The following is a 27,457-nucleotide window of genomic DNA, read 5'->3' as shown; positions in this document are numbered from 1 at the left end:
TCTAAGAATATACAATGTTTAGAAAAGATTATGGCAGTGGTATGTTAATCCTGCATCCCTTCAGGTCTAAGTGAACACTGTGTTTGTGTGTGTGTGTATATATATATATATATATATATATATATATATATATATATATATATGCAAGTCGGTGATTTTGAATTTGATAGAAACAATTATATCTACCCTTAGGGTACTATCAATATTTTGAGAACTAGAAATCTATTCTCCAGATGTAAAAGACTATAAAAATAAAATACAGGGATTATGTGAACTAAATCAGTTTTAGGAGTATAATTTTTTCAACCCCAAGAAATATGTCTTTGTATTCTTTTTATCATATATGTTATAGGCCAGCAATGTATTTATTATTTGGGAATAATGAAGAATCAAATTATCTAAAATGGAACACTTTCTGAATTTTCTACCCAAAAGAAGACTCATCATCTCAAAATATTTGATCTATTTAATTATTCATGGGATTTCTTAGTGAAAAATCACTAGGGAAATTCTATAGTCTCATCTTAGATATCCAGCTCATCCCAGAGATATGAAAATACCTGAGATCATAAACAAATCCCAGGTTCCAACTTCCTTTGATGTTTCAGAAGAAGCAAACTATCTAGGGATTAGCAGGTTCATTGTGCCAAAAGATAGTTTTAAGCTTGCCTCATTCATACTGTTATAAAAAATAAGTGGCACATTACTTGTGTGCTGAAGCGTGCATACTTCAAAAATAGAAATTTGACCAGTGAGAAGTGAATTGATACTTAAAACGGTAATAAAAGCAATCAAGAGAAAATTTTATATTTTGTGTTATTTTAATCATGATTAATTAGAGAAAGTATCTAGTAAAGTTTCATATATGGACCTTTATTATGAAATGATATCAATATAGGTTTGATTGGAATGTCATTTGTATTTCTTTCATTGTTATCTCTATAGTTCCTTCTATGAAGAAATATAAAGCTCCTACTGTCAATTTTTTATTCACCAGCAACATTTTAAAGAAACAAAATTCATAGGCTATCTTGGAAGTGGGAAAGTTATAACTGGGTTGCATTCTACGTTTCACTTTCTTCGTGAAATGTGTAGAATCCTGCTTTAGAAAGGCATTTTATAAAATATACAATAAGTTAGATCTTGTTTTAAAAGAAAATTTTAGAAAACTTACATTCGTATTTTTTATTTTCACTTTTTGAAACATGAAAGCAGAACTGAAATGGCAGGTTGTAGATTTCATCATAATTTTTAAAAGTAAAAACTGTCACAGCTTTCTCTTTAATTTTCTTCATTTTATTTGAATTTCTTTAAGAATTATTACTCAAAATCTTTTGCCAGACTCATTCTTAAATATCTTCTATGTAAACCACATCTATATAAATAAGCACTTTGCATAAAAGTATCATGGTTTACAACTGATTTCCTTTCTCTCCTAAATTTCCAGAAATGGGCAATTTGATTCTTTAATATCCTTTATTTTGAGGCTTCTGATAATATGAAACTTTGCTGACTCCCCTAAAGTATGGTTTTTTTTATTGTATTACAATATTTATCTCATTGTTTCATTGTTTCACTATAAGTAAGAATTATAAACTTAGGTGTATACAGGAGCTACTTCACACATAGGTTTATTTCATACCATAGACTATGCTCATGCTTGTTTAAGTTATTTTCAGTATGTTTTAGTTAAAAATATGATGAAGAATTGGAATTCATATGGTAAACTTAACATGATTCTTTTAAAAGTGGTTATAAAAAATATCAACCATAAAATAATCTATCATGACTCATTGGCAAGGTGAATTGAAATTTAGTAGAGAGACAGCAGACATCAGCCAGCATGGGTTTAGAATATAGTCTCATTACTTAACAAACAGACTAGGTTCTTTAGCATGGGTAAGCTTTTAAAATTATCTAGACCTCCCTCTGAGACTTTCCCTGATCTATTAATAAATCCTGGTTCAGGTCAACACCCAGCTGTTTTCTTTTCTTAAACAAAAAATGCACAATTTTCCAGTGCTGAAAAGACACTCATTTAAATCCCTCTCGTTTATTGACCCTCACCACATACACGCCTTATTTTATTCATTTCACAGAGTTCTTTCCAACAGGTATGAGCGCCATCATTTCACTGAAGAGGAAAGAGAAGCTCAGCAGGTTGTGTTAATGTATTATGTAAAGTGAGAATATTTATTTGTTTTTTTGTTTTTTTACTTATTTATTTATGGATTGAACCCAGAGGCACTCTATCTCTAGCAACACCCCCCAGACTTTTTTTTTCCCCATTTTGAAACAGTCTCACTAAACTGCCGAGCATCTTGCCAAGTTGCTAAGACTGGCCTCGAACCTGTAATCCTTTTGTTTCAGCCTTCCAAGTACTGGGATCTGGGTGTGCATTGCCATACCTGGCCAAATGCAGACTTTTGAGAAAATGACAGAACCGAGACTTTGCCTTCACTGAGCGTTCTTAAGGACCAGCTGTTTCTCACCATAGATCTTCTCCTTTGTATTTTCATCAGTTACTTAATCTTGTTCACTATTTAACTCATAATTTTCATCAGTACAGTAATGGCACATGGTGATCACAAGTGCCTCCAGTGCCCAGGTATGTTTTTTCTTAGTCCCTTAGCTATTTATTATTAAGGTGTTTGTGTTACATTATTTAAAGCAGTTGGATCACTGTGAGCACATTCTCCCAATACTTTCTGAAAACTAATTTTGCCGATTAAAATTATTACCTATATAACAAGTCAAGATGTTTTTAATTATTTGTATTAGAAAAAAATCCTGTAGTTAATGATATGTTTATGATTTTTGATCAATGAGCTCTATTGCATTGACATAAGGCACATTTCATACTTTAGAAGCTCATATTTATATTTGAAATTCTTCTCATTAAACAACTAAAATCCCATATTATATTTGGTTTATTATGCAATACAATAACATTATTTTTACTTTTTTTATTTTAGACCACAAATTGGTGTATATGTACATTTTTGTGCCACAATATGATATTTTGGTGAATTACTGCATGTATGGCAAATGTCCTGTAAGATCATAATAGAACTAAAATCTTTCTATTGTATAATATTTTATTGTATCTTTTCTATGTGTAGATACGTTTATACATACAAAAATTATTTTGCTACAATTGCCTACAGTATTCAATACAATAATGTGCTGCAGGTTAGTAGCCTGGGAGCAATAAACTACTCATATAGCCTTGGAGTGTAGTGGGCTATAAAATCTAGATCTGTGTAAGTACATTCAGAGATGTTCGTATGAAGACAAAAATCACCTAATGAAGCAGAGCTCAAAAAAGATCACCATCATTAAGTGACACATAACTAAAATATACTTAGTACTTTTAAATGCTTTTCTAATATTCAAGAAATATTATTATTGATTGTAGAGCAGAGTACTTAGGAATAAACACAGGGCATTCTACCCTTGAGCTACATGCCCCCCACCCACCCTTTTGTTCTTTCTTTTTATTCTTCTTTTTTCCTTCCTTCTTTCTTTCTTTCTTTCTCTCTCTCTTTCTTTTTTTCTTTCTTTCTTTCTTTCTTTCTTTCTTTCTTTCTTTCTTTCTTTCTTTCTTTCTTTCTTTCTCCCTTCCTTCCTTCCTTCCTTCCTTCCTTCCTTCCTTCCTTCCTTTTCTTTTGAAACAGTGTCTCACTAAGTTGCAGAGGGTCTCCCTAAGTTATTGAGGTTGGCTTTGAACCTGTGATCCTCCTCTCTTAGTCTCCCAAGTACTAAGATTGCAAGCATGAGCCACCATGTGTGGCTTGATGTTTTCCTTCTTCATACATGTTTTTCACATGTGTTTCCCCAGCAAAATTGATTTTTTAAGGTGAGATTATTTTTGTTAGAAAATTACGACATAAAACATTTAGGGAAAGTATATCAATAATAATGAAGCATATTAGAGGTAATAGATACAAAATTTCAAAGAAATGTTGATTGTATTACATAAGATAAGCAAATATCCAAGTAAGCTTACAACTAATTTATTTTTTCTTTTGTGCAGTTCTGGGCTTGGAACCCAAGACCTCACCCATGTTTGTTGAATGCCTAACACTGAATTACATCCCCAGTTTAACAACAACAATAAAAAAAATTGCACAAAATTGTAGGAGTCAGTAAATATGCACATAATTGAACAATGGCAATCATAGAAGAAATTTACTTTGAATGATTCAAATGATATTTCTTGCTTTTAAGGATACCTACAGACAAGAAAGAAAAATTAGCTATTATAAATGGTTTAGTGAGACTGCCTTCTTTGGCTTTCCTGTACCCATTGTTTTCAGAATGACTAATTTTTATTTAATCTTTCCCAGGTCTTACCATCTTACTTTTGTCCTCTATTTTCTTGTCTTTGTTCCCAGATACCCTGTTTCTAACAAAATTCAGAACAGATCAGTGGATACGTTTTTCTGTCTCTGTCACACCTCAGTTCTAGTGTGACTTTTATAGCTCTGCATTTTCTTTTAAGGTTTGATTTTCCTCCTTAGTGAATGTTTTCTTCCCAGGAGATGACCCACATATTTAAGAGGTTAAACCTCACTATTTACTAGGCTGTATTTTTTGTTCTTTCATTTTCTTTCTTCCCACTCAGCCCCCACCCCTTCTGACCTGATTTGAGCTTGAAATCACGGCACCTTCTAGTAGAGCTGCCTTCATTCAGCCAGGTTAGAGGAATGACTTGTGTGAGTAAGAATACAATAAAACAACTAACCACCTACTTAAAATATTCTGCGCAAAGAAACCTTACTTTGTATCCTGCTGACAAGTTGTGTTTCTTCCAAGGCATACAATTTCACGCACATTACCCTCCAAAAGTGCTCGTCTTCCCTTGAAATCCAGGTTTTCTCTTTAATTCCTTGATTCTCCTTTTCAAAAATACAAAGCACATATTTCTTATTCTAGCAATCCCTTCTTATGGTGGATTTTCTTAAGAAACTAAAGGGAGGAGTACACAATTTGGAGAGCTACAAGAAAATGAGTGATTAAACCAATCTTATAATACTTAAGCATTAGCCATCTGAATAGTTATGCAGGTCATTGTCTTTATGAAAAGGCATGAAAAAATGAGCATTATTGGAAAATTAAAATTTACCAATAATTGTGTATATTTTTTTAGTTTTGTCTTTTTTACCCTAAGAAAAACATACTATACTTTTAGCATTTAAAACCAGGTCTTTAATTAGTTAAGTTATTAAATATATTTTTGAACATAATATAGGAATATGTGTATATTTTAATGTGACCATAGTCTGGTTACTATTATATAAAGAATTGAATTTTTAAACTTTACTAAAATTTACTGATATTTTAATTTTTAAAAATTACAAAAAATATCAAGATATATTTACTCTCCTTTGCCTTGGCTTTTTGTTCCAACTTCAGACATACAAGAAGCATTCAATAAGTATGTACTAAATGATTAATAGAAAAAGAAATTTGACTCCTCCAAAAGTATTATGTCCATTGTAAGAATGATGAACACAAGAAAGTCTTATCTGTAAACAAGACCATGTTAATTCAAACTGAGATCTATTACAAAACTAAAAATTTTATTAATTTTCTTCAAATTTTTGGTAATTATGGTAATTTTTATTGATAAATGATAATTTTGGCACAGTATTTTTTATTTTCTTTTTATATACATCCTTATAGCAACTATTTTCTCTCATTTAAAAATTACTCTTCAGCCGGGCGTGGTGGCGCACGCTTTTAATCTCAGTACTTGGGAGGCAGAGACAGGAGAATTGTGCAGGTTTGAAGCCAGCCGCACTGGCTTAAAAAAGTATAAAAAAAAAATAGGTCTGGGAGTGTAGCTCGGAGGTAGAAGGGTTTCCAGGAACCCTAGTACCACACACACACACACACACACACATTACTCTTCTACAAGTGTGAGTTATATAAATATTATTTTTTAGAATATTTATTTATTATTTTATTTTTGTGGACCTGGGGATTGAACCCAGGGGCATTCTACCTTTGAGCTATTTCCCCAGCCCTATTTTATTTTTATTTTGAAATAGGATCTTCCATAAATAGGATACTCCATAAATTTTTACATATGGATCAGTAATTCATATTTAACTGGAACTGTAATATTACAGAAATAGATACTCAGAGCAGTTTTCATCATCAGATGAAATATAGGTGAAATATGCTAATCCTAAAGTCCCTCTTACCTCTGACAAGCTACTTTTTATGTACATGGAAGTTATTCTCACCTAGATTATTCCTACTTGCTTGTGGAACCTTTCTCTTTTCTTCCTTCTATCAATCAGCTGCTTTTGAGTATCTATTGTATACTCAGCATTAAGCTGAACATTGGGGGGTAGAAAGTTAAGATAAAGATGATGTCCTCAGGGAATTCAACAAGACTCCAGGGTTACAAGCAAGCATATTGGCATCTCTATTAGCAATGTGCAGAGAAGGAACACTGATCTAACGTCTCTGATGCTTGACTAGAGTGGAATAGGTATCTTCCAGGAAGCTGCTCTAGACACGATTAATCTAGGAGGTAAGTGAGAAAGAATGAATAGACTTTTCTGAGAAAAGAGCAATGATTTTGAACAGAGGAGAAAATGCAAAATAATAAATTATATTGTGAATATAAAACCCAGGCATTTTTATTTTCACATAAAATGTGCAATACAAGAAGGACTGGAGATGAACCCAGAGATGGGCCAGATAGAAATCCTGGACTTCCCTGTGGTTTCCCATTCTGTGATTTCTCTGAAAACTAATACCCATTACAGTGTCCAAAATGGAGAAGACAATAAAGCGTTTCTCAGTGTAATTATCTGGCACATTTATAAGAAACATCCGTTTGCACATCTGCATAACACAGCTTTGGCTGGTTTAAACTTAAAAGGGGACAGACTAATAGGAAAATATCAAGTATTAGTTCCAGACTCAAATGGAAAAGAAATGAACAACCAGTCGTCCAAAATAATAAGGTCCAGTAGTCTAGAGACCAAGACCTAGTGGACCTTTACCAAGTCTGATCCATCTACCATAATTCCTATTATGATCTAGCAGAGACATCATGGCTGCACGAAACCCAGCATGGCTGTTTCCAAGGAAGAGGAGTGGGGTTGGCAGAGGGCCTGTATGTGACCAGAAAGGATCAGATCCCTTTGTACATTTTTAAACAAAGACAGTAGGTTAGTAGTGGTAGGCCAGTTCAAAGGATTCCTTAGTCCTCCCAAACACCAAACACCGACAAGCCAGATTTGACTTTAAGGCTAAGGCAGCACAGGACTTGGCGTTTCCTTTGGGCGTCAGTAGGGGTGAGCTGAGGCACCACTGCCCCCATCAGACAGGATCTGTGTTGCTTTCCTTTGCTTCAGTATTCAGTGTACTATATCTGGTTCGCTTTAATCATTTAGTATGTTTCCTGGCTATGGAACATACTAAATTAGGAACTATTGCTCCAGAGTTTGGGTTCACATGGATGTAAAAGCATAATTCTAACAGAGCTGCCCAGTGCCACTGTGCTAACCCCAGTGTAGATGGTAGCCTCGTTGACAAAGTGAATACAGGTCACAGGAACCAACAGATGATGTAACAAAAGTTCATGATAAAAGGCAAAAAGAAAAGGAATATTGATGTTTTTATAGAAAAGAAGGAAGAGGCCAGCTTACATAAGGTGCGATGAAAGGCTCCTTTGAAGGGAGGATATGTGAGATCTACAGAATGAGAAGAAAATGGGCAAGAAGCCTAGGGAAAGCTGGGCATGGTGGTGAACACCTCTAATCCCAGTACATGGGAGGCTGAGAGAGGAGGATCACAGGATCAAGGTCAGCCTCAAACTTAGGAAGACCCTGTTCCAACATTTAAAAAAAAAAAAAAAACTAAAAGGAGGGCTGGGCGTATAGTTTGGAGGTAGAATGCCCCTGAGTTGAATCCCTAGTACATAAAAAAAAATAAAACAAAACAAAAAAAAAACCTAGTCAAGAATGTTGAAAGCAGACCTTGAGATGGGGAAGAGGCCTGCCTGTTCTCATCACCAATGGAAAGGCAGCAAAGCTGCACTCCTGTTCAGATGGAGCAGCACTGGGAGAGCAATTAACCAGCAGTTAAATCCAACTGCTACCATAAATAATGAAGCAGTAGTTTCTTTAAAGTTCCTAGAATTTATTGAGAATCAAAATATGTTTGTGGGCCGGGCATGGTGGCACACGCTTGTAATCCCCACTCTTGGGAGGTGGAGACAGGAGGATCGCGCAGGTTCGAAGCCAGCCGCGCTGGCTTAAGAGACCCTGTTTTCAAATGAAAAACTATATAAAAATAGGTCTGGGAGTGTAGCCCGGAGGTAGAAGAGTTTCCAGGAACCCCAGTACCACCAAAAAAAAAAAAAAGTTTGTGGAACCAAATTGAAAAAAACATTTCCTTTGAAATATTTATTGTATAATATGTTGCATTATTCTACCATAACAAGAAGGTAAACTTATATCAGATAAACCAAACATTAGGTGCTATCATCATTTAATAGATTTACAGTAGATTAACAATATGTAAATATACATATAGATCCTAATTAGTAAGGAAGAAAGATGGATTGAGGGAATTTAAATTGAATGGATTTGATTATCAGAGTCAGGAAAATATTTGGTTTAGGAAGCAAAATTTTATTATAGGATAAATAAAAGTTTGAGAGATTAACTTAACTGCACTCATTTTGCTCTATTTCAGATAGTAAAGTTATAGAGCTTATGCACTTAAATTTAATTCAAAGGAACTTTTACGAGGTTCTCAAATTGATTAACATAAACATATAAACACATGAGGCCAAATTATTTTGTTTTTAAATTATACTGCATTTTGGGGGAAAAAAGTAGTGAAAACATGAAGCGAATATTTTAAATCACATAATATTTGTGCTGAAAATATTTTTTTGGTTTGAGTATTTCAGTTTGAAAATATGACACTTCAATATCTGAATCTTTCTGAACGCTACATTAGTGGAAAACCCCACTCCTAGCTGGGCATGGTGGTGCACGCTTGTAATCCCAGGTAATCAGTAGGTAATGAAATCTATGGTAGCAGTACATTTTCTTCTAAAACTAATATAACCTTTCTTTGTAAATATATTAAACGGAAGTGAAGTTAGTACTTAGTAAATTCAGTTTTATAACATTACATTTAAATACCATATGTAAGGCAGTGAATAGGTAAAAGGAGTTGGCTGTAAACATAATAGACATATTAATGCAATGAATAAATATACTAGTTTCCACTTAATTTTCTTTTATCTTTCAAAAGACAGGAATTTCTCATAATATGTTATAGTATTTGAATTAAATCCATATTTACAGACTTCCATGTTTGCTCTGTGAATATAAATTTAGTTTTGCCAACACCTGAAACTTAGTTATCTAAGTTTCTACAAAGTTCAAATGCCCTCATTAGCATAAATGTGACTGATTCTTAACTTCCAAGAACCCACAATCTACTCATTTTATCATCGTCTAAGTAACCATATCAATATAGAATCAAAGCCTGAGAAGGAAGCAATACCTTTAGTTCTTAATACAACACATAACAATTATACTTTCTGTACTAATTGCTCTTCTACCTCAACTAGCCCAGAAACTAATGCAGAATAGAACAGTACGTGGCATAAGAAAAAAAGTAATAAATCCCTATGACAAATACATATTTCTAACATCAGCACTGCCAGATTTCTATACCTTTGACTCACTAAGTTCTCTCCAGCACCAGAGGGTTTAACTTACTCTTAAAGTGCGAGAGCCTTAAAATCACATAGAATTGAATTTACAGTCTGGCTTTGCCAGATACTGCTGTGCTCTAGTGAAGTTGTTTTACTATTGCATGAATGAGTCATTTTACCTCGGAAATGATGGTGGGAATGAATTAGAAGAGTTTCTGTCTAAATAAAATATCTGTAAAACGCGTTGTGCAGTGGTAGCCACATTGGAAACCCTCAGTGTATCACTACTCAGCTCACTCTGCCTGCTCTATCCCGCTGGTTTTTCAGTGTCTTCTGACAATCAGTACCATCCTGGCCTGACACTTGGAATAATGGAAGGCTGCCAACTTGCCCCACTGAATTGGATGATCACCAGGCATTATAAAATTATGGTATTCTCAAATTCCTTTTAATGCTGGGCGTGGTGGCGCAAGCTTGTAATCCCTGCGCTTGGGAGGCAGAGACAGGAGGATCGTGCTGGTTCGGAGCCAGCCTTGTTGGCTTAAGAGACCCTGTTTCCAAATTAAAATAAATAAATAAATAAATAAATATATATATATATATATATATAGATAGATAGATAGTCTGGGAGTGTAGCCCGGAGGTAGAAGGGCTTCCAGGAACCCCAGGACCACCAATAAATAAATAAATAAATAAATAAATAAATAAATAAATAAATATAAAAATAAAGCCAAACAAAAAATAAATTATTTTTATTATTAGTGGAATTTCACAGGCCAGACTTCTGCCTTAATTCTCCTTTTTCAAAAAAAATTTAGGTCACCACTAGACTTTGAGTTCTGCTGTGAAATGCACAAAATTGGTTTCAAGGCTATCTGCCATGTGATGTGCCACTTAAAACAGCTTTTTCTTATGGGGTTTTTTAGTGATACAGGAGATGGAACCCAGGGACTTCTACCTCTGAACTGTACACCCAGCCCCTTTTCTTTCTTTATTTTATTTTGAAACAGGTTCTCCCTAAGTTGCTGAGAGTTTCATTAAGTTGCTGAGGCTAGTCTTGAACCTATACTCCTCCTGTCTCAGCCTCTCAAGTACTGGGATTGTAAGTGTGTGCTACTATGCCCAGATTGGGATTGATCTTTTTAACTTCAGAGTAATAACTAAGGTATGTCAGGCAGATTTTACCGGACAGAGTCAGCCCACTGGTATCTACTGATTCTTTTATCAGCTACAGCTACATTTTCTGCTTTTTATTCCTTCCGAACTTAACCTTCTGATATTGGCAATTGTGCAGGTCACACCCATGCTCACTGCAGACTCTGGCGTTAGCCTTTTTTTACCCATACTTTCTTGCACTGGTGTTTACGTTGTTTTGTTCTATTATACTTACCCTCTCTCCAGACACAACAAGTCTCTCCTTAAGAAAGTGTCCTCAAATATCTCCAGGAAGACCTTAGCCATGCTCTTTTATTTTATTCTACAAATTCCACAAATTCCAATTGAGCATCTCATATATGGGTTTAGGTTTTTTTATTGTTTGTTTGTTTGTTTGTTTGTCTTTGGTGTGTGTGTGTGGTGCTATGATTGAGCTCAATGTTATTCTACCTCTGAGCTACACACCCAGCCCTATTTTTCATTCTTTATTTTGAAACAGGTTCTCACTAAGTTGCGGAGGGCCTCACTAAGTAGCTGGGCTGGACATGAACCTGCGATCTTCCTGTCTCGGCCTCCCAAGTACTGGGATTACAAGCATGTACCTCCATGCCCAACTTAGTGTTTATAGTTGAATTTAGTTATAAAGAAATCTAAACCCTTTCTCCTAAATTAAATTACTTTTGTAAGTGAACAACCCAAGACTCAAAGTGAAATAGTGCTTATATAATTATATATCACTGACTTATTAGCTGCCAGTTACTCAACAAAATAGTTTCTCTGGAGTCTAGAAATGAAAGAGTAATGAAGGCTTACTCTCAAAAATTTAAAAGATTAAAATATATACTTTTTAATTGAAATTTGTCATTATATTCAGTACCTCATTTCCCCCCCCCCCCAGGTAACAGGGATTGAACCCAGGGGCATTCTACCTCTGAGCTACACCCTCAGCCCTGTTTTTTGTTCTTTATTTTGAAGCAGCATCTCACTAAGTTACAAAGGGCCTCACTGAGAGCTGAGGCTGGCCATGAGTTTACAATCCTCCTGTCAGCCTTCCAAGTACTGGGATTATAAGCATGGACCACCACGCCCAGCTCATTGCCTCATTTTAATGAAATTTTCTTCCAGAAAATTTTCATGAATTGTTGGTCTTTGTTTGCCTTCAGTAATGGCCTATCATTAATGATGACATATTGCAAAATCAAAAATCCATCTTTCTTAATATTTTGAAAGATCTGTTTCCCTATACATATGGTTGGATCTCAAGTATCATGGCCTTTCTCCTAAATTTATTTCAAAATTTCCTGGAAAAGGTCAGTAAATGAATATTTTTCGGGAAGGTAGATGGATATGAAGTTTGATCGCTTTTACACAGTAGATTGCTGCACATGGCACATCATTGCACACCAGCCATTTGCTTTTTTGGAAGCCTTAGTTTATACATTTAAATTTCTGTGGCAAATCTTTTCTCATCTTAGGTTTTGTAGCAGCTTGAAATGAGTTCAATGCCCAGTAACATAGGGACTTTGTAGATGTCAAAAGTCTGCAGTTAAAGAACAAGCAAACAAAACACCTAACGAAATTATAGAAAAAAAGGAACAATACATCTCTCCAAACGGGCAAATTTAACAGGTTATTTTTTACCCTAGTTTTCCTTGACTTGATCTCTTTCACATTCTTCTTAACCTTGAGATAACTCTTTCAATGTCATTTTATTTTTTTAAGATAGCAAGGAAAATTCAAAAATCGAGATTACGTTCTTAATTGTTGTAACAGAAATATATTTATTTCCACAACAAGCCTCCCCCTTTAGATTTTTTTCAATTGCTTGAACTCCAATGTAATTACTAGCTGGTTAATTGTTTATATCAGAGTCTAAAACCATTTTATGGTAGAATTTGTCCTGTCCAACTAGGTTTATTATTTGTGAACATCTATGCACCCAAATTCATCAAGTTTAAATTAAAGAAACTTTCCTGCTAGCAAAAGAATAGTATTAGAGATATTATCACAGTGAACTCTTAGAATTCTTTATTGAACTTTATCAGGCACTGGCTGTTGCTCATATTAAATGGGTTCAGATACCAAGCTTGAAGCTCATTAATTAGAAATGACTACTCTGCAACAGATGGCATGTGCTGCTCATTTTAAGAATGAATGGTAAGTGTAAATTGAGAAACATATGTTATTAGTCTTTAGTTTTCTACTTCTCTAGTCACTTACCAATATTGGTGTGCATTTTTGATTAGCACTGGTTCTAATTCACAATTCAAGAGTTTATGATGTGTTAGGTTACTTGATTGAATCTAGCTAGTTGCTGTTCCTTGGGGGTATCAGATGTTATTTTCCAAAACTGAAATGCCTTATCTTTATCCTCAGGCCTGTAGCTTGAATCCCAGTGGGAGTTCTTCAGTAGAAATCCCATTCATCCTTAGTTCTAAAAGTTTTAAGATCCAGGACTGATAGGGACCAACTTATAAAGGCCATGTTGACCTCTTCCTTTTCTTTCTCCATCCTTTTTTCCTTCTTTTCTTCCTTTTCTGACATAAATGTAGAAAGCAAAACTTTTTTGAAACCTCTTTCATGGATATTAGGGATTAAAGGTCTCATTGTTTACTAGAATTAGCCAAATGAATCTTATGCTTTAGAAAAATGATTAATTTCTTCAGTGCAAGCACTTACCTCAAAGTGATTTTGGCTATTCAAGCAAATAATACATGTAATAGAATTAAAATAGTTTCTAACATACAATTACTAGTAACTGGGATTTCATTTGGGGTGGCAGAAATGACAAAAGTATGTTATATGAGTATGTGAATATAACACAATGAAACCTATTCTGTATAATTATGCACTAATAAAAAGAAATTTTGCATTTAATTTTTAAAGTCTTCAGTAGGTTATTCATACTCAGCCTATAGTTGAAAAAACCTGAATCATAAAATTCTGAATGCTCTGTATAGTCCTGATTTAAGATCTAAACACCTAGGGTGTTTAGTAAAAATAGCTTAAGACTCCTTTGCTTGATTTTCATCTTCTTTGTCATAATGAAAAATGGAAGATGAGAAATTGCTAGAGAACATTAAGAGCTTTTTTCTAGTGGTAGATGTATTTACTGAACAAGTTTCATATGCAAAAACTTCAGTAAAATATTTATATATTATATCATTGCATTATTGCAATCTCAGTTAAGTGATATGATTTCTATTTTATTACTATGTAATGTAAGAATTAAGTAGCTTGTCCAAGGCCCTTTGACCAGTAGGGATTTGAGTCCAAGTCCCTTTCTTATGGTTAAGAAAACAAATGTAATTATCTTCTTGTCAGAGTATTAGTAAGGTTAACCAGCTATCTTTTACAAAAGTCATTGCCTAAAAGAAGTTTAATTGTGTGCTGACATTAACCTCAACAGACTTGATCAGGGGTAGATAGGAATCATTGTTGAGAAACTAATGCTAAAACAAGAAGGGAGACCAAGTGCAGTTGTGAGTGGAGTGGTCACTGTGGGTTTCTCTTAAACTCTTGCCCCAAAATGCATCTGATTTACGAGGTTTCTGTGGCTGTTAACAATTGTTAAGATTTTACACTAATTTCCTGCTGCTATGATGTGCAAGTAACCACTAATGCACTAGCATGGTGGTTTAAAACAACCCAAGTCTATTCTCTTAGAATTAGTAAAGTCAGAAATCTAAGATTAGGATGCGGGAAGGGCAATGGTCCTTTTGGAGGTTTTAGAGGAGAAGCTGTTTCCTGGTTTGTTTGTTTTTTCTCATTTTTTTTCTCATTTCCCAGAAGGCACTTACACTCCTTGCCTCAGAGCCTCTTCCTCCATCATCAAAGCATGTCACTCTCAATGTCTGCTTCTGCCCTCACATCTTTTCTCTGACACTGACCCTCTTCACTCCCTTTCATAAAAACCTTTAAGATTAGATTGGGCACATCTATGTAACTCAGAAACCTCTCTCCATCTCAAAAGACTTAACTAAATCTTACTGCAAATTAATTTGGCCTGAAAGGTAAAGAATTCACTGATTACAGGGACTAGGGTGTGGGCAGCTTTGACGGGGGGAGGAGGAGCATTGTTCAGCCTGTGACAAGTATGTTTTAATAAAGCACAAATTTATATTTTAAAAAGAGTACATTACAAGTGTATGCTTGTAATCCCAGAATTAGGGAGGCTGAAACAGGGGGATCCCAGGTAGTTCACAGCCAGCCTTAGCTACATAGTGAGGTCCTTTGCAACTCAGTGAGACTCTGTTTCAAAATAAAGAATAAAAAATAGGACTGGCGGTGTGGCTCAGAGTAGAATAGCCCTGGGTTCCATCCCTAGTACTGCAAAAATAAAAAAATAAAAAGATTATATTCAGTATGGAATACGAATAAAAGTTTGTTGATGAACAAATATACATGTTTATCATCAAGTATAAGTTTCAAAATATACATATAATGCCTAGCAGAAATAGGCCATGGCCTATTTCACACTGATTAGGTTGAACCCAAATAAAGAAGCTAGGCATGATGGCACACTCCTGGAACCCCAGTACCTGAGAGGCTGATATAGAAAGATTGTAGTTTCGAGACCAGATTCAGGAACTAAGTGACACCCTGCTTCAAAATAAAATAATAGGCCAAGGTGTATAGGCTGGTATTTAATACATTTGGGTTCAATCACCAGGGCAATAAAAAAAAAAAATTTAAGAAAGAAAAATAAACCCAAAGCACTGGACTTTTTCTTCTAAAAAAAAAAAAAAAAAGTCTTCCCTAAAAGAATGAAAGAAAGAGAGAAGAAAGAATATATAACTAAGATATATATGAAAATGAAAATAAAATAAAAATAAAGCCTGTTTGATTTTCTATCAATGAGAGAAGTTCTACTACCATTAAAATGAGAATCTTTAACCGGGTGCAGTGGCGCACGCTTGTAATGCCCGTGCTTGGGATGCAGAGACAGGAGGATCACGCAGGTTCGAAGCCAGCCTTACTGGCTTAAGAGACCCTGTTTCCAAATAAAAATATTAAAAAATAGGTGTCTGGGAGTGTAGCCCGGAGGGAGAAGGGTTTCCAGAAACTCCAGTATCACCAAAAAATAAATAAATAAAAATAAATAAAATGAGAATCTGTGTATGCATTACTCTATAATGCATATATAGTATATATGATTTTATAAGGATAAAATTACATATGAAGGTATACACACATGCATATAAACATATGTATGTATATCTTAGTGTATGCCTTTCAAAGTTTTTTATTCAGGTTTTCTTTGGAAAATTGTTTATGGATGAAATTTGTACAAAAGCAGGATATTATACACATACTCACTGCACCATATTTTCTTAGATCCCTCCTTAGTCAAATAGTATAAATGTATTTTATTTTTATAAGGGCTTTATGATAGTTTATAGCTTAATGTACAAAGTATTCAGTTATTCTTCTCTTGCTGAAAATTAATTTTGTTTGCTTCATATTTGATAAGGTGGATGCTATTTAAATCTTTACTGGACAGATTATGATACATTTGCTATGTCTTACTTTTCAAAGAGCAGGAAGGCATTTGCCCACTTGACACAAGATAAACTGACTGCTCAAAGTGGTTCATGGCTCAAGCTCTGATTTAAAGCCACATGAGGTTGAACCTGTTACCTATAATCTAGAAAAGTAACTAATCCAATGCACCAATGATATTAGCCTTTACTAACATTTGAGGCATGTGTTTATCTATACAGTGATTTGCTTGGAGTTTTCATTAATAATTTTTGAAGTATTTCATGACATCTATCACCAGCACTTACTTAATCATGATACCTACAATAAGAAAAACAAGATAGCTACACTATTTAAGAAATGAGAGACAATGATAAATGTAAACTAATCTGTAGTGCAACAATGCTGGAGGACATTTTGGTTTTGTTGTTCTTAAGCACTCAGTAGCCACCTTCAGTATTTTCTCTTCACAAATTGGTTGATGATAATTTATAAAAATCACCATGAATTTAATTTTGAGTCAAACTTCTTTAGAACTCATTCTTGAACTTTGCAATAGTTATACCATCTCTTCCTTTACTGAGCTCTTTCTTTGACTGACATGCAACTCTTATCTCCCAGATAATATCTCTCTAATTGCTTCCTCTAGCTCTTCTTCCTTAAATCAGTTTGGCAATCTTTTTCTCCCTGTGTGAAAATAACTCAGGAAAAATTCCAAAATCTATGAATGAAAGTACTTAAAGTTAAGGACAGGTTGTTGTTTTTTCCTCCCCCGTTCTTACCTTTGTAAGGCTTGATGATGTCTACTTTTGCGAAACTGAAAAATGATAATTACAATAATAGAAAACATAGACTTTGTTTTGTGTTATATTCTTACCATGCCTTAACTTATTACCACTTTTTATTAAGTTTCATATGCAAAATAACCAACATTTAACTGTTTTATTCCCCTTTCTAAAGCTTCAGAGGAAATGGTTAGGCCTAGGTTTAAACAGTTTATTCCTTTTTTTTTTATGTGATAGACAATTTTATAGCAAGCCAGAACTCTAACTGGCATGCCTAAATCTTATAATGTGAGACCCCTAAAATCAGTATTATTAAATCACCAAGAAGTTTCAAAGTGGTGGAATAAAGATTATGTTAAGTCTAAGATTAAGCTGTCATATCAGAGTAATTTGATTTTAAGTCTGGCTCTGCCACCTCCATTAGTAATCACATCCTTGACACAGACAAAGTTCATCCAATTTGAGTTCTCTTTGCAGAGTGGTATTGATGTTTTCATGTTACTTTGGTCAGTCAATAAGGTTAAAAGGATAAAGTTTATTTAGTTTTCAACATTGCCTTCTTGAAGTCAAATGTCTATTTAATTAAATTTTCCAATATTTGGCAAGAAAGGAATGGTAGTGTCAGCTTTCTTCAGTTTGATATTAAATAGCATCTCATAAAATTTGGTAAGGACCATCTACAGTAATATGAAACAGATACACTGTGAATCCACTTATGAGAGCACTAGGAAGTCCAGCTTCTTTATCAAGGCAGTTAATAATGTACAGGAGTTCCATATTGCTAAGACTATAAAGTATGTCTTTAAGTCTTAAGTTTGAGATTTGTTGTATCACTGGCTTAATGACATCTGCACAATTCTGCTTATTCATGTACTGAGCAACATACACACACAAACCTTAGATAATTCTCAAAACTACTTCATCTTGATTGAGGCATTCATAATAAAATCATAGTTTTCTGCTCTACTTATTTAAAAACTCAGTCACATGTTAAATATATCAATGTGTATATAAATAATAAAAGAATGTAGGTCATGGCAAACTTGTTCACATCCTAAAATAAGAACTTTCTATTTACTTATCAAATTTATAAGAATTTAATTTTATATATTTAATATAGGGACCATGTTCAGTATTCTTCATGAAAAAATGAATAGAAAATGAGATAGATATAATCTTTGGCCTTACAGTGTTCTTTTTCTTGTATAGCAAATAGTGTTAAAAACATTTGTGATGACAGGCGTGGAGGCACACGCTTGTAATCCCAGTGCTTGGGAGACTGAGACAGGAGGATTGCACAGGTTCAAAGCCAGCCTTAGCAACTTAATGAGGCTCTCAACAACTTAGTGAGACCCAGTTTTCAAATAAAGTATAAATTAGGTCTAGGAATATATCCCGGACGTAGAAAACTCCCCGGGTTCCACCCTCAGTAACACATGCACACACACACACACACACACACACACACACACACACACACACAGTGATCAAAGTAAACCTCTATTCATATATATGAGTAGGTAGTAAATTTTTACGGCAGAATTTCCTTATCAAATGTGTTATTGAACTACATCTGTCTTGAATCAAGGAAATTAGAAAATCTTCTGGTTTTAGAGGGAGTATCCTTCCCAGGAAAGGATTTTGGCTGCCCAGAAATTTTAATGGTTATTTTCAGCTAATATTACATCTTTCTGGCAATTTTTCTTTCATAAGAAATTGGTAGATTAGGGTAAGGATTTAGCTCAGTTGTGGAGTACAAGGAAAAAAGAAATAAGAATAACGAAATTGGTATAAACTATAATTGATCATTTAATTATCTACTTCTATTTATCATGGAATGAGTGATGACTTATTAGTGAATGTATTTAGTAGACTTGAAGTACAACTAGCTCATATTTTAATTTTATTTTTAATTGCTACAAATGATTTATATATTAACTTGTTTGTTTTTGGTTTTGTAACTGGAGATTGAACACTGGGGCTTTATATCTGCAAGCTTTTATTTCTTTTAAACAAGTTCTTACTAAGTTTCTGAGGCTGGCCTTGAACCTGGTTCAAGGCTGATACTTAGGCCCTTCTGCTCAGATGCTACAGTTTTAAAATCCACCTATCATAGAAACGTTTTCTTATTTTCACTCCAAGTTTTTGATGAATGCCTAGTTTACCAATGATAGGTCATCCCCAAGTTCTATGTGATCAGGCATTATATTTTCCTTTGGAATGTCCAATTCTTATCCTCTAATGTATCACATTACCCAATATAGTGGATACTTGGTAGTCTTGGTGAGATGATCAATTGAGGATGGAATACTGAGATAGCCTCAGTATCCTAAAAAAGCTTATTATCAAGTAGGTGAGACAATACAAATGCATAAATAACATTTATAGGGTTATATGGGTAAAGCCTGAAAATATCATGTACTAGTTATAATAATGACAGTATTAAAAAAGGAAAATTTCTGAGCACTTTAGGGAAAAAGTAGTATTCACGATGAAACATTAAAAATAGGCCTTAATGAAGTTTTGTATCTAACATATTTTATATTATTTGAACACTAATAAAACTAGGTAGAAAAAAAATTAAGTGAGATATCACAGTGCTCCACAGGAGAGGTGTAACTGGCACAGATGTTTCTAAAAAAACTATCAATTATCTGTTCTAGATTATCCAAGAACTTATCAGATTCGATAGTATACTTTGGTTATGTTAATGGCATTGCTGCCTCTTTGAAATTGAGCTAGTGCCGTCCTTGGGCAAACCCACTAGAGTTTAAGTTTAAAAGGTAATTAGAAATCTTATGCATCAGTTCTTTTTCAGAGGATCTACACTATCATCATAGACCCTCACTTACACATCTGAAATTATCCTATTATATTTTATGCTTGACCACTTTGTCACTCAACTTTCCATAGTATAACAAATACCTATGATTACCATCTTAAAAGAGAGTGAGTTTATTTTGGCTCACATTTGTGGAGGTTTCAACTCATAATAGGACAAATGGGACCTTATGGGAAGCCAAGGGACAAAAAAGCGAAGGAGATTCTGGGCCCCGGTCTCTTTCTTTTAAGTGCATGTATGCAATGTGCTAAAGACCTTCAACTACATCCTGCCTCTTTAAAATTTCATGACTTCCCCAAAGTGCCACCCTGAGGAGCAAATTTTAACAAATGGACCTTGGGGGCCTTTTAAGATCCAAACTATAGTATTTTACCCCTGATCCTCAAAGTTTCAGGTTCATCTCACAGTGCAAAATGTGTTTAATTTATATCCAGGAGTCCCCAGAGTCAAGTGTTTCAGCTCAAAATCCAAGTCCAAAGTCTCCTCCCAAGCCTCAAGGCAAACTCAGCTCTGAGCTCTTGTAAAAACCAAATTAAAGTTGTGCACTTCCAAGGCACAATTGTGGTACAGGCACAAAAGGGAGAAATAGAAAGGAGGGATTGGACTGAAATAAGACTGACACCCAGCTACGTAAACAGTAAATCCTACATCTGCTTATATACAGTAATGGGAATTAGGTTTCCCAGTCCTAGAGCAGCCCTGTCCTTATGGCTTTGCTGTTGGTAGTCGACATGGCGGCTCTCTTTGGCTAGCTTTATGTGCTTTCTGAAGCTCACCTTGACAGGCATTCCGTGTCCCTCCCCCGGGCAGGTGATTCTTTCTTTCTTCCCAGCTCTTCATAGCAGCCTCAGCTTCATGTGTACAGCTCTACTCCTGCCTCTTCAGGGGATGCTTTAGGTAATCTGGCCCCACAACACAACACACTGCTTGGCCTCCCAAGATTCCCTTTAAAATCTCAGAGGGAGCCTCTATAATCCCATAACTCTCACATTCTCCAGCTTGCAAACCCAACACTATGCAAATAACGTCAAGTTCTACCGATGAATATTATGAACTATACCTGGGTTTGCTTGAACCATGGTCACAGCTGCCTCTGAGTACCTTGTCTCCTGAACATGGAAAAGGATTCCCTAGGAAGTTCTGCAGGGCCAGAGCTCTCTTCTCTCCCTTGGAGAGTCTTTGAAACAAATTAGTGCTTCTGCGTATCTGAGCCAGTGAAGGCTGAGGCCTTGCCAATTCCTGAGATGCTCTAAGGCATCTTTACTATGTCCTGGTGCAAAGCATTTGGCTTATTTTTATGGATCTAATCACTACACACTCCTTGGCAGCACTTTTAAACATGCTGCTTTTCTGGCCAAACTGCAAAATTTTTAGATCTTTCCATTCTGCTCCTTTTTGTTCTCTACTCTTGCTGTAATTTTACTAAAAGCTGCCAGTAATACTCATGCCACTACTTAGTGCTTTACTTCCTAGAAATTTGCTCTAACAAATAAGCTTTCCCATCACCTTTAAACTTAGCCTCCAGAAACATCTCAGGTTATGGACAAAATGTATTCAAATTCTTTGCTACAGAATGGATAGTCTCCATTCCAACTTATGGGACCCTCATTTCCATCTAGAACCTCATAACCAAAACCTTTGCTGCCCAAATTCCCGTCAACATTCTGGTCTTCTCAGAACCACCAGAATTTCCCCTTAAGCTACTCTTACAGCATTTTGGGTTTTCTTTAGTCCACATCTCCAAAATTTTTCTAGTTCATCTAGTTAACCAATTCCAAAGACTTTCAAACTCTCAGATGAGGCCTAGACATGGCATCATTTCTTGGTACCAATCTTCTGTCAGTCAGCTTTCTTTTACTATAACAAATACCCAAGATAATTAACTAAGGAGAAAAAGAATTACTTTTTCTCACAGTTTCAAGTTCCTTGTCCATGGATGGTTGCCCCTGTTGCTTTCAGGACTGCGTAAAGGTTGCATATCATGGTTGGAATACCTAACAGAGCAAAAGTGCTCACCAAATTAACAGGATGCCAAAAAATAAAAAGAAAAGAATAGAAAGGGATGGGGGCCTCGGTATCCCCTTGAAGGGCATATGCACAGTGACTTAAACCTCCCTGTAGGTAGAGTCTTTCAAAGTTTCAATCATCCCGAAGCTTCACCCTGGCAATAAAGCTGCCTCTAACTCTTGGGCCTTTAGGGAACAGTTAAGATCCAAATTATAGCAACACAAAGAAATGAATGGCAAATGAAAACTAGGAATGGTCATTATCTATCAAAGCCATTCCTGGTTTGTACCATTATCTCTCAGGTAGGAAATAAAATTTAGAATCAGGAAGTAGTTCAAGGGACTTTCCACCCTTAAGAATTAGGGGTCATACAAGATAATATAACTCATTCTTAGTTTTCTTTCTGGGGTTTGTAACTCTTCCTTTGAAATACTAATAACAATATTTCCTTGGCAATATAAAACTGCGTGTTATTAACAATTATTAACTTTATTGATCCATTCAAAAACACTTATTGAGCTCTAATTCATTGTGCTAAGCATTGTGTTAAAACAAAGAGACCAAAAGTGATCGTGTAAAGAAGAGTCAGGGATGTAGTTCAGTGGTAGCTCTCTTGCCTAGAATGTAAAAAGTTCCAAGTTCAATTCTCAATACCACAAACACACACTCAAGATGCACAAGAGGTTACACTCATTCCAGTTTTTGTGATATTGTTGAATAGTTATTTTATATCTATTAATTTTATAGGAAATAAAACATTTAGGAAAGTATTAATAATGTTATCTTAAGACATATGTGTGAGGAGTATTACAGAGAATAATTTTGGTGTGTGATTCTTCATTCATTCATGGAGTGCTGCAACTTTTGATTCCAAACCCTGCTTATGAACTGAGATGATTACATACTATATAGACTTCCAGAAAATCCACTTTAAAATGATATATTATGTAAATGGAATAGTATTCTTACACGATGAGTCGCATTATTCAATCCAGTTACAATTATGTTCTTTTTAACTCGAAAGCTTGGCCTTAAATTAGCTTATCTTGAGGTTTTAGCATCTCACTTAAACAATTAGTGTGCTTCTTTCTCTAGGGACTTTCATTTATGCTTTCCCATTCAAAATATAATCCTATCAGAAATGGTAATAATACTTTGTACCTAGTAACATCTATCATCCAAAGAATTCTTGAGCATTTTAAAATATGAACTTGATACTGTTTGTAACATACATGAGACAAAGCCAGGCAGCTGAAAAAAATCCTTCAGGTTTACAGATGGAAAACTGATGTGAAGGAGAAAAGCAATGTTCTCCAAAAGGGAATTTAAGAGGGCACTTGGTATGATGTAATGCATATTTTAAAATTATCAAAAATCTGAGGGATGGGGTAAACTGAATATAATTTACATTCTAAAAGAATATATGATTTAAATAAAAGTGATATTTCTCAATATTTCTAGCATTTACATTTCTTTGAACATGTCTTGGGAACTGTGTATTAATTGCTACATTGTGCCCTTCCCTGTACTAAACACAGAACACAGCAGAACAGAAAATGGAAGGTGAGGTTGGAGAATAAGGCACAGGGTCCAGATTTGTGGGCTTCATCTAAGTTTCTCAGCAGGCATAAATCAGATTTTGGGTCTAAAAATTAATGGTAGAATTTAAAAGGAGAGATGTATGAGGATAACCATATCTCTCTGGGTTTTTATTTCTAACAATTTTGTTAGAAAAAAATCATACATTTGGTGATGGCTAAATACATAATGCCAACTTCTAAAACTCTATGAAATTATGCAGGAATAATATTAAATGCATTGAATTTTGCAATAAAATATGCTGTTTCATTTATTCATAAACTATACAAAAATGCTTAATGTGAAAGAAAGTTCAATGGATAAGTCATGCTTAAAATAATTTACAGCCTGGTAGAAAAATTCAGATCTGTGATCAAATAACAAAGATTTATCTGTTGAAGTGAATACTTAAGTTTGTAATTGTGTGTGTGAGAGAGAGGGAGATGTGAATTAGGTAAGGGAGGAGTTCAGGACAGACAGCCTTTGCTTGAGGCAAGAGTAATCAAAGAGGGAGGAAGAGATTATATATGAGTCAATACATAAAACTATGTACAAATAAACAGTGTGATGTTTATTTTCTAAACATTGTGAAGTGATGCAGAGGCTACAGATATGAAAATAGTATTGCCTCTGCATTCAAAGTCCTCATAATCTACTGGAAAATACATGTTATTGTCTTAACAACTTATTTTTTTGGTATTGAAATTTGAACCCAGGGGTGTTCTTCCTCCACACTATACCCCAGCCATATTTTATTATTTATTTATTTATTTGTTTGTTTATTTATTTATTTATTTCAGTACTGGGAATGGAACCAAGGGGCATTCTACCTCTGAGATACACACCCTGGCCCTATTTTTTTTTTAATTCTTCAATTTGAAACAGGGTCTCACTGAGTTGCAAAGGGCCTCACTAAGTAGCTGAGGTTGTCCGTGATCCATGATCCTCCTATCTCAGCCTCCCACATGCTGGGATTACAAGTGTGCCCCATCACTCCTGAATCTATTTTATTTTATTTTTAGTTATTCTATTTATTTATCATTTTATTTATTTATTTTTAAGCTGGGTCTCAATAATTTGCAAAGGGCCTTGCTAAGTTACTGAGGCTGGCCTTGAACCAATGATCTTCCTGTCTCAGCCTCCCAAGAACTGGAATTACAGACATGTTCTACCACACCCAGATTGTTTTAACTAGTAAAGTAGACAAGTCGTTGAAAGTTCCACACAGTAGGAATAGGAAGAAGAAATTTAATACAACTAAGGAGCCTAGTAGATTTTACATGATAGAAGTATAGAGAATAAAATTGAAAATTTTGATTAAAGAAAGAACAGGTTTTCCTTTAGATGTCATTTTAAAAGAAGACAAACATATTACAGTTTTAGAGAATACTATGACAGATTCATTCAGGGTGCCTGAATTTCTGATACCATAGTTTTCCTGATACTATTATTTACCACAAGACAATCAAGAAATGATCATTTCCGCTGGGCGTGGTGGTACACACTTGTAATCCCCGAGGATCCTGCAGGTTCAAAGCCAGCCTCAGCTGGCTTAAGAGACCCTTTTTCCAAATAAAAAATTAAATAGGTCTGGGAGTGTAGTGGTAGAAGGGTTTCTAGGAACCCCAGTACAACCAAAAAAAAAAAAAAAAAAAAAGATAATTTGTAGGAGTTAGTCACATGGGGAGAGAAATAAATCTGAAATATTATCTTGAAGGTACTTGTGAAATATATAGCATTCAACCGAGGAGATAGACTGGGAGTCAGGAAAGAACTTGAGGTAGGAAAGAATAATAATAGCTACTGATAAGTGTTTGAAGCATTATTCTGAAAGTCAAATTTAACTCTCTACACAATCTAAATGAACCCAATTTTGTTAGCACTACTTAACACTACATAAACTCAATTTTTTGCAGCTAATAGAGAAAGTTTGGGTCTCCTTCAGAGTCATTATTGATGACTTCTATACCAGTATTCACCCACTCAGGAAGGAACTGAACATTTGAGCATCATTTGTATAGAATACAGTTGAATTCTATACAACTATAGAAATATATTTTGAGAGTGATCAGACAATTTGAACATAACCAAAGAAAAATAGGTATAGATGAAAAATTCAGGATATTTAGAGGACTACTGTAGAAAGATATATTGAAGATATATATGGAGAAAACATGTAAAAATAACATAGTATCTAACAAAGAACCTAAGGTATAAAAAGTAAGAGAGAGGAACTTTAAAGAGGGGAGAGATATTTAGCCTTATAAAATACTGTCAAGCACGCACCCATCTCAAATTATGTTCTGCCAAAAACTTAACTATGTGTTATATTGATTTGGGGGCCCTCTATGGCCAAGTATGTTTGTAAAGCAGAAAATTATAAGCCACTACCCACCTTCCTTTGATCTTCTGAAGTACATCCATGGTACAGAGACATAATTGAAGGAAGGTGATAACTTCATGATAGTTTGGAAGATATCCTTTTTACAATTTTTCTAGAAAATACAGACTTGAACATATTTTCAGCAAAAGACCCATGTTTAAGGATACAAGGAAGAGTCTAGAAGGGAGAGTATCTCGAGTTAATAGGATCTGAGGGATATTAAAGGTCTTGACCCACACCTGTAATCCCAGCAACTCAGGACACTGAAGTAGGGGAACCCTAAATTTGAGGCCAGTCTGGGCAATTTAGCAAGACCCTGTCTCAAAACAAAACAAAGAAGCTAGTCATGGTGGTGTATACTTATAATCCCAGCATTTGGGAGGCTGAGATAGGAGGATCATGGTTCACAGACAGCCTCAGCTACTTAATGAGGCCCTTTGCAACTCAGCGAGACACTGTTTCAAAGTAAAGAATAAAAAACAGGGCTGAGGGTATATCTTGGAGATAGAATGCCCCTGGTTCCATCCCCAGTACTGAAAAAAAAAAAAAAAGAAGAAGAAGAAGAAGAACTACAACAAAGAGAGCTGAGTATGTAGCTTAGTGGTAGAACACCTTTGGGTCCAATCCCCATTGTGACAAAAGCAAAAACAACAACAATACCAGAAGAAGAAGGAGGAGAAGAGAAAAAAGAGTAGTTTTCAGATAATAGTAGTTTAAGTGTAGACATTAGTATTAGGGACAGAAAGAAAGAGTAGAGAATTAATGAAACAGAATTATAGAATTGTAGAATTAGAAAAAAAAAAAAAAAAAGGATAGGGCCACTAGCTTATTGATTGTGTGGTAGATTGCTCTGGAGCCGGGTCAGTTGTAAGGCTGACCTCAGTCTCCCTAAAGGGGACTTAGCAGGTGTGTGAAGATACTAGGCCCTTTCAGATAGATTTCTTTCTGCTAAATACTCCAGTTTCTTTTTGCATGCTTTTTAGATCGTACTTCTTTCTAGTTTCAAACCTCTAGATTAGTCCGCCTTGATGAAATCAGTAAGAAAATACTCTGTTTAGTACTGAAAAATGGTATTTCAGTGGTCTCGCCTGGGCACTGTGCATTTTCAATCTTCTAAAATCATGATCAAAGGACTTCTTCCCTTCATAATTCAGCTAATCTTATTGTTTTTATAAGTTTAAAAATTCTACCAGTAATAAAAATTCTACCAGGTTATATACAACCTTTGTACATAAAGAAAACAGCTTTTTAAGTTACCTGATTTAATTTAGGTAACTTTAATTCACATTTAAACTGTATTAGTATTGGCCTTTTACTCCTGTCTGGCATTTAAAGTACTTTATTTCCACATATTCATCTAATGTCTCTTATATTAGAGCTCCTAAACTTGTGTGAATTGCAGCTTTTACTTTTATTTTTTATGCCTTTGATTTCTCCAACTTAATAATTAATATCAAAGTGATCAGATTTGTTGAAAGTCAATAGAAATCATTGCCGCACATTTACCAACCCAGGAATCTGTC

General features: G+C 34.8%; 1 protein-coding gene across 32 annotated transcripts in view; it reads left to right on the top strand.

Moving 5' to 3' along the window:
• Positions 1–27,457, top strand: part of ADGRL3 (adhesion G protein-coupled receptor L3) — a gene marked incomplete at both ends in the record, with an annotated part of 570,571 nt that overhangs the window by 163,526 nt on the left and 379,588 nt on the right. The window lies entirely within an intron of this gene.

The sequence above is a fragment of the Muscardinus avellanarius genome, assembly GCF_963383645.1.
Source record: "Muscardinus avellanarius genome assembly, chromosome: 6".
NCBI classification, from domain to species: domain Eukaryota; kingdom Metazoa; phylum Chordata; class Mammalia; order Rodentia; family Gliridae; genus Muscardinus; species Muscardinus avellanarius.
Note: the sequence above shows the minus strand (reverse complement) of the source record. Positions and strands in the feature narration are given on the sequence as shown.